Below are 17,509 nucleotides of genomic sequence, written 5' to 3' on the forward strand. Positions count from 1 at the left end.
CTTGTCTGTGGTCATGGGACCAGTAACTGGGAGCGCTCACCTAAGTCCTCTGTCTTCTGACTCTGAATAATACCTGTAGAATTGTCCTCTGTGATCAAAAGTGCTGTAATTTGTATTATCTTCTGATGGGCAAAAGTTAAATGAGAGACTGATTTGTGATGTACCATCCCATGCATGTCAGTGATGGTATTTCCAAAGCCTACAGATATTTGGCCTCAGAAACAAGGTCAGCCTTAGTTATACACATGGTAGTATTTGCTTGGGGTGGTATTTCTAAACAAACTTGGTAATTTTCCTCCCTGCAGATCCAACGTAAGTTGGAGTCATACTAACTACGGTATGATGTAATATTCAACTTTTATAAGGTATCTGGGTTTTTTGTTTGTTTTAGATATAAAAAACGCAGTCTGTTGTCCAGCATGCACTCCATTATCCCACAAAAATCATTATTGGAACAAAATCATGGAACAAAAGCATTATTAGAAGTTCTGCCTGGTTACATTACCCTTATTCACATGGGAAATAGTATACTCTGACTACTAGCAACAGTGCCCCTGTGACCATTTCCCTCTGCAAAGTTATCTGCCCACTACTGAGAGAGTCCTAGCTCTCTAGAATAATTGAGACTCTTCACTACTAGTCAGTTTTCTGGTATGGTAACCCAGTTCATTGTATAACAGTGCTATCTGTATGTTGGTAAGGTCATAAAAATGACAGCACAAGTGCCTGATGATTTTATGATGCAGCTGCACATTTTAATGGCTATGGCTTTGAGGTGGGGGTGTGGGGGGACAAGGGACAGCTCTTTGACCGTAACAGCTATTACAGTGTTGTTGTTTCTTTAAAGTAGCTTTTTTTTTTTTTAGTATGAATGTGAAAGGTAGCCTTCTTTTAATTTAAAAAATCCTGAACAACATTTAATTCATGAGTTGACACAAAGAGCATTTTTCCTTAGCAACTACTGTAGTAATCAGAACTTTCTGCACCTTTCAAGAAGACAAAGGGGGAAAAAAATTAGAAAGAAAGAAAGAAAGAGAAAATAAGATGGTACGTTAAAGGCTTAGCTTCCTGGATTCCAGCCTGTAGAATAGGAAGTAGCCCCTATTGTAAGTCGAGAGTTCAACTCAATATATGAATGATTTGCGTGCCTGCACATACCCTAACATCTTGGAAGTTTCTATGTGATCAAACCAGTCATTTTATTTCTTGAAGACTCGTCTATTCAAACTGCTGCTCTATCTTTACTCGTAACTTTGTGCTGCTTTAGGAGTATCTGTCCCCACCCCACAGAATATTCCAAGAGCCTTGCCTAGATCATTATGCCATTGATTTGCTTTTGCATTGTAAGTGTTGTAAGTGAATGTGTTCCAGGTACAGTCTTTGACAGAAAACTAGTGATGGGGAAAATAATGTGGAAAAAAGTTTGTCATTAGTTCCAGAACTTCACTTTAGTCACTTTGCTGCTGCTTCATTGTTTCAAAAATCACAGACAAGGGGGGTACCTGGGGAGGGGGGGGCTCATTTGGCTATGCATCCGGGGTTAAGCATCCGACTCTTGGTTTCAGCTCAGGTCATGATCTCATGGTTGATTTGTGAGTTCAAGCCCCATGTTGGGCTCTGTGCTGACAGTGTGGAGCCTGCTTGGGATTCTCTGTCTCCCTCTCTCTCTCTGTCCTTCTCCCACTCATGCTCTCTCTCCCTCTCTCTTAAAAATAAATAAATAAACATTTTTAAAAAAGTGTCTTAAAAAAATCACAGGCAAGTAACTACATTTGAATGTGTTTACATGATTTTAATTGCTTTTCTTTTTCCCTTCTGAAATATTTGTACTGTGATTGAGACCTTAGCAACTGATGAACTAGGAAGGCAAGGGGCTGGAGAAGAACTTAGGCAAAGAGGCCATCAATTTGCCATGGAATCAGACTCCAAATTAAGAAAGAGAGAGAGAGAGAGAGAGAGAGAGAGAGAGAGAGAGAGAGAGAGAATGGGGTATAGGAGAAAGAAAGAAAGAAAGAAAGAAAGAAAGAAAGAAAGAAAGAAAGAAAGGTGAAAAAAAAGTCTGTTCAGTCATGCCTCTGTTTTATTTTGAGAAAATAATTATTTTTCATTTCATTTAACAATTCAAAATGAGCAGAATCAATTTTCCTTGGAGACTTTTATATAAGTTCATTTTAGGAAGGTACCAGCTAGAGGTTCCTATTCAGGAACTGACACACTGGTTTGATAGAACTCTTTGGACCCAGAATCGAGGAGCTTGGAAGGACAAACAGCCTCATCTAGCCACACCCTGTCAACTTGCCTATGACTATCAAGGAGGCATGTTCTCAAATATCAAGTTAACATAGAATTCTGGAGCTCAAAAAGTACTCAAGAATTTAAAACTTTTTTAAAACGGAAGAACTGAGTATAATTTCTGGAAAAATCTGGAAAAATCATACCCTGGTTTCAATTTGACTGAACTTTGGATTCTGTCTTACTTTCAGTTCTGCTTTCTAAACGTAGAAAGTATTTCGTGTATACATGGAATGCTTGCCATTCAAAATCATATGAGTTGACAGGATGTTTTGCAGATCACTGTTTATGGCAAGGATAGTGCTCAACTGAATGGTGGTGCTCTAGGTTTCTCTGTTATCTCTTTCTCTCCCTACTCATTCAGATTCTAAGATGAATCTGTCTCTCTTTTCCTTCTGTAGTTGGCATTTATTTTTTTTTAAGTTTATTTTGAGAGAGAGAGAGAGAGAGCGAGAATGAGTGGGGGAGGGGCAGAGAGAGAGAGGGAGAGAGAGAGAATCCAAAGCAAGCTCCATACTGTCAGCAGAGCCCAACATGGGGCTCGAACCCACAAACTGTGAGATCATGACCTGAGCCGAAATCAGGAGTCGGACACTCTACTGACTGAACCACCCAGGTGCCCCTGTAGTTGGCATTTAAACAGAATCTGCTGCTGGGAGAGGAAAGAAACTGATGTTTATTTTCACAACGTCCAGAGGTAAACATTATCATTGACATTCTTACAGAAGAGAAAACTAAATTTCAGAGAGGTTGAGTATCTTGCACATGGTCACAAGCCAGGGAGTAGTGAAGCCAGGGTTCTGGTCCTAGTCTGCCTGTAAACAAAGTGTGTGCCTTTTCTACTCAACCACACTTGTCTCTCACTATGTTTATGTTAAAATCTGGTGCTCACTATGGAAAGGGCAGCCATTCTGTGGAGTCTGGATTCTGCTGGCCTTGTCATGTAACCAACATTACATCATGCCCAATACCTAGCCATTTCCATTAGAGGAGTGCCATAGCACAAAGAGACTTCCTAGGAATCTGTGGATTTATGATTGCATCCCGCAGTCTCCTTGTAGCCTGCACCCAGAAAACACTCATCCTGCTTGCATTGTTGAGGTGTTCTCTCAGCTGTGGCATTCTGCACCGTGGGCAGGGTTCTCTTGCAGAGCTTAGCCTCTGGCTACACTCAAAAATCATTACACGATCTCAGATGATGACAAGTATAAAGAAGATCATGACTGGAGGACCTGGCTGATTAACAAGCAGTGACCGTTTGCTTTAAGTTATATTTGGTTTTTATGAGAAGTGACATAATGTTGGCATCAAAAGAAGCAATCATACTCGCTTAATAAATTGTTTCTTGGGGCCATGATTACAAATAGATAAAAGGGCAAGCAGACCTTGAAGCAGGACCAGTGGAACATATCTCATGCTATTTTAATTCTCTATGTTTTAGAAGAAATACTTCCTTCACACTCTCTTGGAAGCTGCAGGAACTGTGGTCGACTTAAGCCAGTGATGGTGGTTTTACTGTGTAAGAATTGAGGTTTTATCTTTTCAGCTATCACGATGACTGAGAAATATATCACACATAGAATTCTGCAACTCTTTGGAATTTTCTCTCACATCAAGCTTGTGTAAGAGAGGCTAATACGTTCAAAAAATTGTTTTGAGTTTTAATTCTCAGATACAGAGATTTTACTCAACCAAAAGTTATTAAAACTTCAGTAAGTACAGTCTAGTTTATGGGACTTCTTATGTGGAAGCTGGAGTTTACATTTAGGTAACAAAAGTTAAAGAAAAAAAAAGCCCCAAATATATTTTCCTACAATTAATTTGGCAAGTATTTTTAAACATATGCTTTCTGTTGCCTATTGCACTAACCTGAATAATGGCACAAACTTTACCCTGTAGGATATTACCACCTATATTAAGCATACCAATATATTTTTTAAAATCACAATAATCATAACACACAAATATCTGGTCTATAACAAAGGCTTGTGTAGAGTTTTGTGGAAGCTGGGGAAGAGAAGATGACTATTTGTGTGAGTTAAGGAATGTTCCTTAGATTTGGTGACATTTGAACTAGGTTCAAAAGGACAAGTAGCCATTGTTCAAGAAGAAAAAACTGTATTTTAAAAGTCTTCTTTCCACAAATAACATGTAGCTTGGTAGAGCTGAATCAGAGGGTACATGTTGGAAGAGGAACTGGAGAAAAGGCTCAAAGATAAGGGTATTCTGATGGCTGAGGTAGTGTTTGCCCTTCTGCAGCATTTAGATATTTTTGAGGATGATTTAAAATTAAAAAAAATCTTTTTATTATAAAACATTTCCAACATATACACAAGTAGACAGAGTAATATAATGAACCCCCATGTATTCATTACCTGACTTCAACAATTTTTGATGACCAATCTTGTTTCATTTCTATCCCCATGCATGTTCTCTTGTTCCCATATTAGTTTGGACACGAATCTCAAACATTTAATCATTCCACTCATAAATATTTTAGTATGTATTCAGTATGTATTTCTAAAATATAAGTTTTCTTTTGAAAAATCCATAATGTAATTAATACATCTAAAATAATTAACAATTTGGGTGCCTGGGTAGCTCAGTTAGTTAAACTTCCAACTCTTGATTATGGCTCAGGTCATGATCTCACAGTTCATGATATTAAGCCCTGCATCTGGCTCTGCACTGACAGTGTGGAGCCTGCTGGGGATTCTCTCTCTCCCTCTCTCTCTGCTCTTCCTATGCTTTTGCCCTGTCTCAAAACAAACAGACAAACTTAAAAAATAATAATTCATAAATATTATTTTGGCTTGTCAAGTAAGGAAGTGATAGGAATATATTTGTAATCTAGAAAGAAGACTCTAGAGGCAATGAGGGGAATAGGTTGAATAGAAAAAAGACCAAACCAATAGAAGACTCCAGAGATGGATTTGAACCAAGCCAATAATGATGGAGAAGGTGGAAGAATTTTCAGAATACTTAAAAAGTAAATTGATAGTTCGTGAGATCAATTAGATACAGGGGTGAAGGTGAGAATGGAGTTAAGGAAAATTTGGACATTTTAACTTGCATAACCAGCATATGAATATGCCAATAACTGATACAGTGTAGGGATTCCTTGAAAAGCAATTTAGCCTGGTTTTTCATTAGCCAGAGATGTTTGGAAACAAATCCAAAAATATCTTCCTATTACCCTCAAACAAAGCTTTCAGACCTGGAACATTTGGAGTAATTTTGATTGTTCCAACTTAAAAAGTCATTAACAAAAATTAAAACATCCAGAGTAGCATCTAAAATGCTCAAGGGTCTACAGGAGCCCCTTGGACAGACTGATGACTGAGACCTCTTTAGTTAGCACACAATAATAGTTGTAAAATCACAAAGGCTAATAAACATGATTTATTCATCAAATCCCTGAACACTAAAGGTTTGAAAGATGTAAATTTAAAATAATTGAAAGAAGTTTTTCATACTGTATGATGAAAATGTTCAAACAAACAAAAAATCTTGGAAGAATTGTACAGTGTATGTCCATATACCACCAATTCAATTTTAACATTAACAATTTATCATGTTTTCTTTTTCACATCTATTCATTTATCTTCTATCCATCCGTTGTTTCATCTTTTTTTTTTTCCAAAATAAGTTGCAGACAGCAGTGCACTTCATTTATAAGTACTTCATCATACATATTATTAACTGGAGTTCAATATTTGTTTATTGAAAATTCATATTTTATACAAGAGTGATTGATCTTATACATTTATTTTGCCAAAAGGCTGGGACTCAAGAAGGATTAACACAATTCATGGCCGACTCTTACTGGGTTATTGATGAAAACAAGGAGCTGTTTGAGAACTTCTTGATCCTCAAAAGTTGTGGCCATATGGAGCAGCCATACTCGACCACCAAACAGTCTTTGAGGCAATGGCAAGAATTGACTTGGCAAAACTACATGCTTCCCAGTAAATGTTAACTGAATTTGAATGTGAAGAAACTGACCCCTAGAAGCATACACACTCTGCCAGTAAATGATTGGGCAGGTATGAGAACAGATCACCTCCAACAGTTTCACACTGAGCATCCCTGCCTGCCTGTAACAACTCTGCAGAACAGTGTAACAGAGTAGATGGTTTATTAGTCAAAACTGTAGTACAGGCGATGCATTCTATCTAGACCCATCCTGAGATTACTCAAGAGGAGCCAGTTCTTGGGCAATAGGAAAGAAGGTAACCTATTCTCACAAAAGAGAACTCTTGATTCACATATTGAGAAAAAAAAAAAAAGTACTTGTGTTCATAAGTCCTCTGACATTCTCCAGAAAGACTTCATGTGGCTTATGGTAAACAGCAAAAATAAAATAAAGCTGAAAATGATTAACATAAGAATAAAACAAGGGCCAAAATATGTCAGTTAGTAGAATGATAGACAAACTTAGACTTAGAAAGCTTTGAAATGTTCTAAATTAAGTCAAGTTCTGACATTTTAAAACCTTCCAATTGGCTCCAGAATTAAAAATCAAGTGGAGATGATGTCTAGAAGATGCATTTGTTCAAATGCTTATTGTTGATGAAGATGTCTAGGATTCATTTGAAGACCGAAAAATTCAGTTACATAATCAGGCTTTGCTTACACAAAAGGCAGACATTCTGATACTAGGAAGAAATTTAGATGTTTGATTAACTTTTTCAGTTTCCAGTTTGATGTTCAGACAACAGCCTGTTTCAGTGGTTTTCAACTGGGGACAATTTTGCCCTCTGGGGACATTTGGCAATGTCTGGAGACATTTTGGGCTGTCCCTACTGGGGATGGGGGTGGGGTACTACTGGCACCTAGTGAATAGAGGCCAAGGATGCTGCTAACCAGCCTGCAGTGCATGGGATGGACCCTACAACAAAGAATTATCCAGCTGAAGTATCTGTAGTATTGAGGTTGAAACACCCCGATCCATATATGTCAGTTATAGATCTAACTCTAGTATGCCTTGAAAACACTGTAGATGATTTACATGTGCCATTTCATCTTGTGACTTGTTGAAGAGTATGTGGTGGTGACCTATATCCTTAAGAAATGCTACTGCATTGGCACCATGGCAAAAACGGGGATGTAAAATGAACAGTCCTTCAGAATAAGATCCACAGAAAGCTGAATTGAGTGGTTGGCCATACAAGTCAAAAGCACTCTTTGGTATCTAAGAGCATCAAACGTTGGCAGGCAAGAATGTAGATATTTAATTACTAAAAAAATATTCAAAGGAATTGGGGCTCTGCTGTTTAAGAGAGCGGGGGAAGGGATCATTAGATCCTAAGTCATAGGACAGTTCATCCTGGGACTTCTCCCTCTGGGACTTGGAGAGCTCATTTCTCTGCTTCCTTCTTTCCTCTTCAAAATCTCAAGAAGGAGAACTGACTGTGTCAGAAGCAGGTGGATTAGATAAACTCCTGTTGGCAACCTGATGATTATGTCTCTGATTTATGTTCTTCTTCATCTTGCCCTTGGTAATTATATACTCTATCTATGTTTACAACCACGTTCTCTTCCTTTCTTCATTCATGTTCCAACAGGTGCTCAGACCCTTGGTTAGTCCTTCCTCCTCCTGATTCCTTAACGTCTTCTTCTCTACAAGATCATCCCCATCAGGATACAGGTATGTTTCGGCAGCTCTCATCTTGTAAAAATGACCCTTGATCCCCGCATCCACTGCCAATCTCTCTTCGATTCTAGACAGAGTTATTAAATTAATATTCTCCACAAGCTGTCTTTGTTTCTTGATCTGCCATTTACTCTTCAGCTCACGGCAACCTGGCTTCTGCCCACAGCTCCACTAAAGCTGCTCTTGTCAAGGTGACCACTAACCTCCTTGTAGCAAAAATTTAAAAAGCAGAGTTTCCCATCTCTCTTGTTTGACCTCTCTCAGTAGCATTCAACACAGTTAATGGTTTCAGCTTCCATAAGCATGTCCTTCTCTTGGCCTCATGGAGCAACTTGCTTGACATTTTCCTTCTGTCTCTCTGACAACTCCTCATGACGCTCTGCTGCTTTACCTCCTTTTTCTGACCTCTAGATGTTGGAATGCTCAAGGTGGAATGCTCTTGTCCTTTCTCTTTATACTTTCCTCCTAAGTGATCTGAATCATTTATGTAGCTTTAGATTCTGTTCATATGGGGACAATTCCCCAAATTAAATTCCATCTCAGGTCTTTCCATGTTTGTTTAAATAACTACACCTTGAGACCTGCACCCGGGAGTTCCACAGGCATCTCAACCTTAACACATTCTTTTTTGGTTTTAATTTATTTATTTTTTTATTTTAGAGAGAGTGTGAGTGGGGGAGAGGGGCAGAGAGAGAGAGGGAGAGAGAGAGAGAGAGAGAGAGAGAGAGAGAGAGAGAGAGAGAGAGAGAGAGAGGGAATCCCAAGCAGGCTCCATGCTCAGATCCATCCCACAACCCTGGGATCATGATCTGAGCCCAAACCAAGAGTCAAATGCTCAACCAACTGAGCCACCCAGGTGCCCCTCAACCATCGCACATCTTAAGCACTCCTGCCATCCTGCCAATCTTCTCTATCTCAGTTAATGGAGTTATAATTCTGACGGTTTTTCAGGCCTTTCAGTCTTTCACATCTCTTACTAACTTAATCTCCAAGTTCCAACTCTTCAAAGAGATCTGTCCTTGCTACTTACCTAAAATAATTGCTCTTGTCATTCTCTATCTTAGCATACTGGGTGAGTTTTCATTCCTAGCTCTTATAACAGCTTGTAATTATATATCGGTTTGTCTACACCATTGGGCAGGGATCGGGTCTCTTTTGTTCACCAGATACCCAGGCCCTGGCATAATATCTGGAAGGTAGAGGTATTGTGTTCAGTCATTATTTTTTTAATCAGTAAAGAACTATTTGGATACTAAGCCTAAACAGACACTTTTATCCTGATGAGATAAGAATCAGATCCTTTTGGGGCACCTGGGTAGCTCAGTCGGTTAAGGATCCTACTCTTGATTTCTGCTCAGGTCGTGATCTCACAATTCATGAGTTCCAGCCCTATGCTGGGCTCTGTGCTGACAGCACAGAGCCTGCTTAGGCTTCTCTCTTTCCCCTCTTTCTCTGCCCCTCCCCTGCTCATTCTCTCTCTTGCTCTCTCTCTCAAAATAAATAAACTTAAAAAAAAAAAAGAGTCAGATCTTTTTTTTTCTGTTTGAATCACACTTTTAAGTGGATTAACAGATAATAGTTACACATCATTCAGAAATAAAAGAGAAAAAAGTTAATCTTTAATAAATGCTTGTTGATTGGTGAATTGATTGAGTAGCTAATCGAAAATTTACTTAATTTCTTTGTAATCCTATTTATTTACAACAAAGAAATAATACTACTAACTCTTTTTCAGAATTATTTTGTAGAGTGAAGTTAGATTATTGCCCTCTAATTCCTTTTGAAGAAAGACATTAAATAGGCACACAACCCCATTCGAGATGGTGCAGAGATTACACGTATTATCAATTTCCTTTGTCTGAGAACTGCAGTGCACTGATGTCTGAACTCTTGTGGTTTGTGGGTCAACAAAATGTCATCCTGCTTCTTTGTCATAAGCCCCAGAACTGCTTCAGATGCCTAGTACCCACCAACAAGGGATTTTAGCTTCTTACTAAAACCTCATTATCATCTTAGGCCCCTGAATACAAAAAATATTTTGACAAAGGGAGATGATTGGTTAGAAGTCATATTTGTACAAAGAGCCAAAGTCTCTTAAAATTAGATTGCTGAGTAGAAATTCCATGACAGACGGCAGATAGCTGCCTCATTTCTCCAAGTCTAAGTGGCCAAAGGCTGCTTCATGTTGGAAAAGTTATACTTTTTAAGACAGATGCATTAGTTCAAAATCAGCTTTCTGACACATGTACTTTTTATGTCCCAGGGACCCCCGTATGAGGCTGGATTCTCTGGAAGCTCACTGTGATGATGTGTTTCCCTTCCTTCCATGAACTCACTGTTTAAACTTGGGCAAATTATGTTATCTATTTGGCCTTGGGGCTCTCCTTTAGAAAGTGAGGTAGTTTACCTGGTGAATAAAAGGTCCCCTTGAAAAGTAGAAATGTTCTCTGTCTCTCCTGCACCACAATCTCTTTCTCTTTTTAGAACTACAGGGTTTATTTGTAGTAGACAAAAAAGGCACTATCAGAAGACTTGAATGAGCACAATGATGAAATCAGGTGTTTAGAGACCAGGCCTTGCAGCTGCACTGACCCAGTAAATAACCCTTCCTTGGTTTCTGGTTTCTCCTTTTAGAGCAATAAACAACAACAAAGGAAGAATACCAGCTCAACTTGTATAGTCTCTAGTTACCCAAGTGACTCATTATCTAAGTGCCGGAAATTATCCACAGGAAGCTATCCTGAAAGCCCACAGTGATGAGTACCTGTGTATTACTCAAATCTGACATGGAGGAGTAAGCTGTTACTAGCTGTAGTCAATAGATCCAAAGCAACATAAGGAGGAAGTGGGGGAGAGTGAAACTAGATATTCACTATAATGTGAGGAATCTAAAAATGTATTATCCACTAAGCATGGGTAGGTACATTTTTTTAAAATATATAGACGTTCCAGTATACGTTCTATTTTCCCTTAATCTTTCCAGAATCTGCAAAGTAAAGCGTTGAGAGGGTATTGGCACCAAGTCCCATGCTGTTTGGGAATCATTAATGAACATCTATTTTACAAGAACTTTTCTACAAAAGGAAAACACAGAAATCTGAGGGAATTGCAAAACTTGGAAGTAATCTAGACATTATAAGCATATTATAAATGGAAATAAGTAATAATCTGCTAGCCACAGCAAGCCTGACAAATGCTGTAGAAATTCTCAAACTTATTGCCTTGCTTGGGTGGGAGGTGAAGTTTGTCTTGCGATCTGAACCTACTTTTTGAATGAAAATATGCCAGAAGGCATAGTAGCTGTGGTTCTTCTTTGTTTAATCCATGAGTAGTAACATTCTGAAGACCTGTACAATGAAGAATCCCCCTTAACCTTTGCTTAGCATCTGTAATGTCAAGAGGGAGCCTGATGTGTCTGAATTCGGGGCTCACAAATGCAAATATCTGCAGGCCAAGAAGACACTATAATGAGTGAAGTAGATTGGGATAAGAATCTTCTTTATAAATCTACTTCCTTATAAATCTGCTAAAAAGAAAAGGCACATAAATGGCAATGACCCTTGGCCTCAGCTGGGGAAACAATAGAGGGTAGTTGGAACTTTGGGGAACTGGAAGGCAGTCGCTACTCAGCTCCAGCCAGATGTTGCCTCATGGGGCAGATAAGATTTCTCCACAAGAATCTAGAAAACTGGATTTTTAAAAGGTAAAGTCTGGATTTGTACATTTTGCAAATAATGCAAAGATTTTGAAACTTTGTGAGGGCCTAACAAAAAAAATAACATTGATGGGCCAGACCTCTGTCCAAAGGGTCACCATTCTATAATCTGTGAATGCTAAGTAAGGAAGAACTTAATTTGCACCATCTTCAATTTGGAGAAAAAATAAAACTAGGACTTGTGGTTCAGTATTTGCTTTTAAATAGGTGTGCTTAGATAAAGAGAAAAATTTTAAAAGGGCATTTGAGAACAATACAATGTTTCAGCAGCAGTGTACTTTTATACTTAACTGCTATAGCATCAGATCTAGGGTTCCTTAGATTTTGTGGGAAGTATGATTTTGTATCAGGACCCACAAGAACATCTTTGTATCGAGATGTTATTGATGTCCAATATATGGCATCTGTTCAGTCATCTTGCTATAAACAGGGTTATCATAAAAAACTCATTGGGATGATTCAGATTGCTTCATATAACCACAAAGATGTGGAGATTTGGATACTTCTAAATGGCAAGAACAATTTTCCAGTTTTTATAAATAGATGTTTGGTACCTTGTAGACAGCACATTATCAAAGGCAAGACTCCCTTATCCAAAAGCAAAACTGAATGTTGGAAAAAGCATTATAATGCCTGAGAACCAAAAACACTTGTACAAAACTTGGGCTCTGTTCACAGTGCTTTAGATGCCTGAAGGTAACACATTGTGGGTCTTGAGTGTTCCTTCATTTTTCAGTCTAGACACTGTTTGAGGTATTCCAGTATTTTTCTTCCCAGTAATTGATGGCTTTATGGTGGCTTTTCCCCCTTTATCTCCCAAACCAGGTATTACTATGTAGTAATAAATTAATGAGAGTTTTAAACATTTTCTCTTTTTTTATTTATTTTTGAGAGAGTGAGAGAGTGTGGGAGGGGCAATGAGAGAGGGAAGGAGAGACTCCCAAGCAGACTTGCGCTGTCAACGAGGAGCCTAATGTGGGGCTCGATCCCACCAAACATGAGATCATGACCTGAGCCGAAATCAAGAGTTGGATGCTCAACTGACTGAGCCACCCAGGCACCTCTAAACATCTTCATTTATATTTTTCTGTTTTAAGAATGCAACAAATAATTAGCATTGCATTGAGTAGTGAGAAAATATCTCTTTACCCAAATGCTTGGTAAAAACTTTCAGGTTTTCTGTGATTAACGGTTGAAGAGTGCTAAGATAGTTAAATAAATAAATACGTGGCCTGGTTCCTGGACTAGAAATTAGAAGTGTTGAAAATATGAGATCTTGTGGCGAGATAAAGATTGGCGAGGGGTTAAAACTGTGTGAACATGGGGACTTGTGAAATCCCCACAAATTACCACAGAAGCCAACAAGGCTCTCATTCTATTTTTAGTGCCTGGCTCGGTTTCACTAACTATTTCAACTCTTCAACATCCTTATTGTGACCAGTATCTCCATCAACAGAACTTTAGGTGGAAATGTTTTTGTGTTCTATCTAATCTCAAGAACATTTTTTTATGGGTTTTGATAACCTGACATGCATTTATTCCCATTCTGGAGAAGAATGAGTTCAATGTCAAGACTGGGGTCCTATTCATGACCCTTTGGTATATATGAAATACTACTGAGATTTCTATATGTATCTACTAAAATTTCCTGCTCTTTAACTTCTCTGGGGACATGTATGTGTCTGTGTATCCCTGTAAGGACCTATCTTACATGCTTGATAGATATTTCTTTGAAAAATAGATTGTAACTGATGGGTAAAAATATAAATAGGTGAATATGAATAGTTGGGTTGTATGTCTAGAGACAGCTACTTTATCCTCTCCAAATAATGAATACTACATAGTAATAACCTGATTATGGAATCTTTTTAAAGTTTATTTATTTTGATAGAGACAGAGAAAGCACGAATGGGGGAGGGGTGGAGAGAGACGGAAAGAGGGGAGAATACCAAACAGGCTCCGCACAGTCAGCGCACAGAGCCCCACAGGGCTCGAACTCACGAAATCATGAGATTACAGTCTGAGCTGAAATCAAGAGTCCAGTGGATGCTTAACTGATGGAGCCACACTGGTGCTCCACGGATTATGGAATCTTTAAGAAAATATGGACTACAGTACAATTAGTAGAAATGGGATTTAAACTAGCTCTCATTTCATAATTCAGATTTCTAGCCTATGCTGCCTTTTCTCCTCTTTCGCCAAATGAGTATGTGTCTATAAAATACATGTGGCTTATAACTTTGAGAGACATGATGTAAATAGGAATCATTTTATTCCATAGTTAGAGGGCACTTTTTGGTCATTTACCAGGGAAAAAACAATAGTAGCTAACACTTACTGAGAATGTACTATATTACAATTAATTCGCATTTAACCTGTATTAACTCATTGAATTCTCATAATAACCCCACAACATAGATACTATTACTCTCCAACTATATAGATAAAGGTACAGAGGCACCATAAAGCTTACATAATTTGCCCAAGGCCACATACTAGAAAGTACAGGAGTCAAATTTGGTGTCAGTGGTTTGTCTGTAGAGTCGGCTCTTAACCATCAATCAAGCCTACTCAGAACTCATTAAATGAGTAAAATGTGTAAAGCCTGCACGGACCCAGAAGAGGGCTGCATTGGATTATATCACATGGACCTTCACAGTGGCGTTTAGTTGTGATGCTTGGAACACGACAGTCTCTCTCTCCCTGTCTCAATGTTGATTGAGTGAAAGGAATGAACACATGTGAATTTTAAATCCAGTTTTAAGAACCCCATTCTGTTAGTATTCCTGCTTCTCCACACCTCTCTGCCTTTTTCAGTGTTGTTTTCTTTGCATGCGGTTTCGCCTTCTTTCTCCACTCAGTGCAGCCCCCCTCATGCTTTAAGGCACCGCTCGATTCTGTGAGTCAGAAGTTATTACTTCTCTCGTGACTCTTTCATAATGCCCTGTATCATAATTTCTGTTCATTTTGTGGCTCCCTGTTTAGATTTTAAGTCCTCTGAGATTACAATCTATGCCTGATACAATCTTGTATCTCTGCCATGGTGTTAATCACAGTGTCTGGCACAGAAATAAGTGTTTATTAAATAAATGATAAAATGACTGGAAGAAGTTTTCCGTGTATTTTTATTCTCTATAACCTAAATCTGTAATAAAAAATCTAGAAGCATGTCTTGAAATTCCATCATGGGCATGTTAATGTAAGAGGAGAAAATTCACTGAATAAAAGAAGAAATTAAAGATGAAAATAAGATTAGAGAAAAACAGTGGAAAAGAAATCTGACGTTTGCAGATCATCTTGGAAGAAGAAGGTCGTAGAGAAAGATAACCATAGACAGATATCAGATGCATTTCTGGGTTGAGGGCTAGAAAGACAAAAGACACAGTTTGGTTCTTAAGAAATTACTGGGGAGACAGAACCACTTGGTAACATAAATCATACAAAGCCTAAAGGAAGTCAGTAAGCTGAGTACCAAAGTCTGCCTGGAGGAGCTGGGAGGGAGGAGAAGAATTCAAATAGGCATTTCAGAAGTGAGTGTGTGATTGCCAAACAGACTTATTGAGGGGAAGGGAAACATTCTAAAAAAGAAACAGTATGGGCAAAGCATGATGTCCTGGTCAGTGCAGGCTGCTGTAACAAAAACACCATAGACTGGGTGGCTTAACAAACCATTTTCATGATCTAATTATCTCCCAAAGGCCCCGTCCCCAAATACCATCACACTGGGAATTAGGGGTTCAACATATAAATTTGGGCAGGGGCACAAACATTCAGTCCATAATACATAGAAAAGAAGTTCATTTTATGGTAATATAACATTCTAGAATAACTGAGGGTCAATCTAGAAAACTTTCAACAGTGCACACTGCCATGGAGCAGGGGAAAGGTAATGGCAACCTGAACCCGAGAGTGGAAGTGGAGAAGAACTGCGATGGGAGCAGATGAGAAGCATTTGGGAGGTACATGATCAGACCTGCCTGTGGAGGGAGGGGGAAAGGAGGAGCTGGGAAATCTGGGATGAGTCCTCAGTGTCCAGCATGGAATGCCGGGGCAGATGAAGCCGTACATCAAGGAAGGAAATAAAACAGTTTAGTAGGAGGGTGAAGAGGACATAATTTTTAATTAATTAATAAATTATAATTGAAATATAATTAATATACTACTAGAATCTATCCTTTTTAGTTGTATAGCTTCATGATTTTTCATATATTCACAAGGTTATAAAGCAACCACTGTTATCAAACTTCAGAACATTTTCATCACCCCAAAAAGAAACCCTGAACTCATTAGAGTCACTCTTTATGCTTCCATTCCCTTAGCCCCTGGAAGCCCTAATTTACTTTCTGTCTCTATGAATTTGCCTATTCATTTCATCTCAATGGAATTATACAATATATGGCTTGTTTTGTGGTCTGGCATTTTATTTTATCTTTATTTTATTTTATTTTATTTTTATTTTATTTCAATTCATTTCATTTTATTTGTATGTTTTCTTCATGTGGCATCGTGTTTTCAAGGTATATCCATGTAGCAGCATGTATCAGTATTTTATTCCTTTTTGTGGCTGAATAAAATTCCATCACGTAGATACACTTCCTTTTGTTGGTCTGTTTAGCTGTTCATAGTCATTTGGGTTGTTTGAACATTTGGGTTATTATGATTACTACTGCTGAGCATTTGTGAATAAACTTTTGTGTGGACATAGTTGTTTTTTCTTTTAAATGTTCATTTATTTATTTTGTGAGAGAAAATGAGAGAGAGAGAGAGAGAGAGAGAGATCATGCACACATGCTAGCAGGGGAGGAGTGGAGAGAGGCAGAGAATCCCAAGCAGGCTTTGTGTTGTCAGTGCAGAGGCGGATGTGGGGTTCAATCTCATGAACCATGGGATCATGACCTGAGCTGAAATCCAGAGTCGGACACTTAACTGAGCCACCCAGGCGCCTCTGAACATAAGTTTTCAATTCTTTCAGGTATATACCTAGGAATGAACTTGCTGAATCATATGGTAACTCTCTGTTTAAGTTTTTCAGAAACTGCCAAATTGTTTTCCAAAGCTGTATCATTTCATATCTTCACTAGCAATGTGCGATGGTAAGGTATGAAAACGTACCCACGAGCTAAGTAAAACTTTCTCAAAGGCACCCCCAGTTAAGTGCCAGAGTTGGGATGTGATCCCAGGTCTGCCCATCTGCAGCCTCCACTCGCTGACCTCTACAGTATACCATGCATCTGGCCTCAGTTTCTTTTGGAGTTACCAACATGGAGTGGTAGTTGAAGCCATGGTTGTGGATGAGTTTGTCATGGAGAGTCTGAGGTGAGAAGAAAAGTCCAGGCATGGATACCTGTGGACCCCCAGCAGTAAGAAAGGAGTCTGTGTGTGTCTGAGGTGTGACCAGAGGCACAGGAGTAAAACCAGGGAAGAGAAGTTGCCAGGAAAACCATCCAAGGGGAGAATTTCAGGGGGAGTGTGGTCAAGAGGCAACGCAAGGCTGCTGAGCCTTGGGGTGAATGTGGTGTCTTCTGCCAGAGTAGTTTTGGTGAAGTGTGGGAGTAGGGAGTGAAGGGAGAAGTGGACAGAATTTGATTTGGGTGTTCTGAAGAGGGCATGGAATCAATCCAGCAAATTCTACCTGACTGTGAAGGATGAGAGCGATAGGAGAGGAGGCCAATAGAGAGCTGATGTTCTTTGTTTGTTTCTGGTTTTGGTCAGGAAAGATACCTCATATTTACTTAAACTGCTAGTACGTTAGCTCCAATTCATTAATGCTCCCTTTTTATAAGAATATCAACAAAATCCTTGTTTCCAGTCTTTTGCCTCCTCCAACTCTTTAATAGTGACTTTGT

General features: G+C 38.8%; 1 protein-coding gene across 8 annotated transcripts in view; it reads left to right on the forward strand.

Moving 5' to 3' along the window:
* The window catches only part of RASGRP3 (RAS guanyl releasing protein 3), a 108,051-nt gene that overhangs the window by 36,663 nt on the left and 53,879 nt on the right, over positions 1-17,509 (forward strand). For 5 of the 8 annotated variants that reach the window (XM_058683016.1, XM_058683018.1, XM_058683017.1 and 2 more), the window contains one exon: positions 7,860-7,942. The exons of the other annotated variants lie outside the window; for them this stretch is intronic. The gene's annotated coding sequence lies outside the window, so the exon portion shown is untranslated. The remainder of the gene's footprint in view (positions 1-7,859; positions 7,943-17,509) is intronic. 8 annotated transcript variants of the gene reach the window in all.

This window comes from Neofelis nebulosa, chromosome 9 (assembly GCF_028018385.1).
Source record: "Neofelis nebulosa isolate mNeoNeb1 chromosome 9, mNeoNeb1.pri, whole genome shotgun sequence".
Classification (NCBI taxonomy): Eukaryota; Metazoa; Chordata; class Mammalia; order Carnivora; family Felidae; genus Neofelis; species Neofelis nebulosa.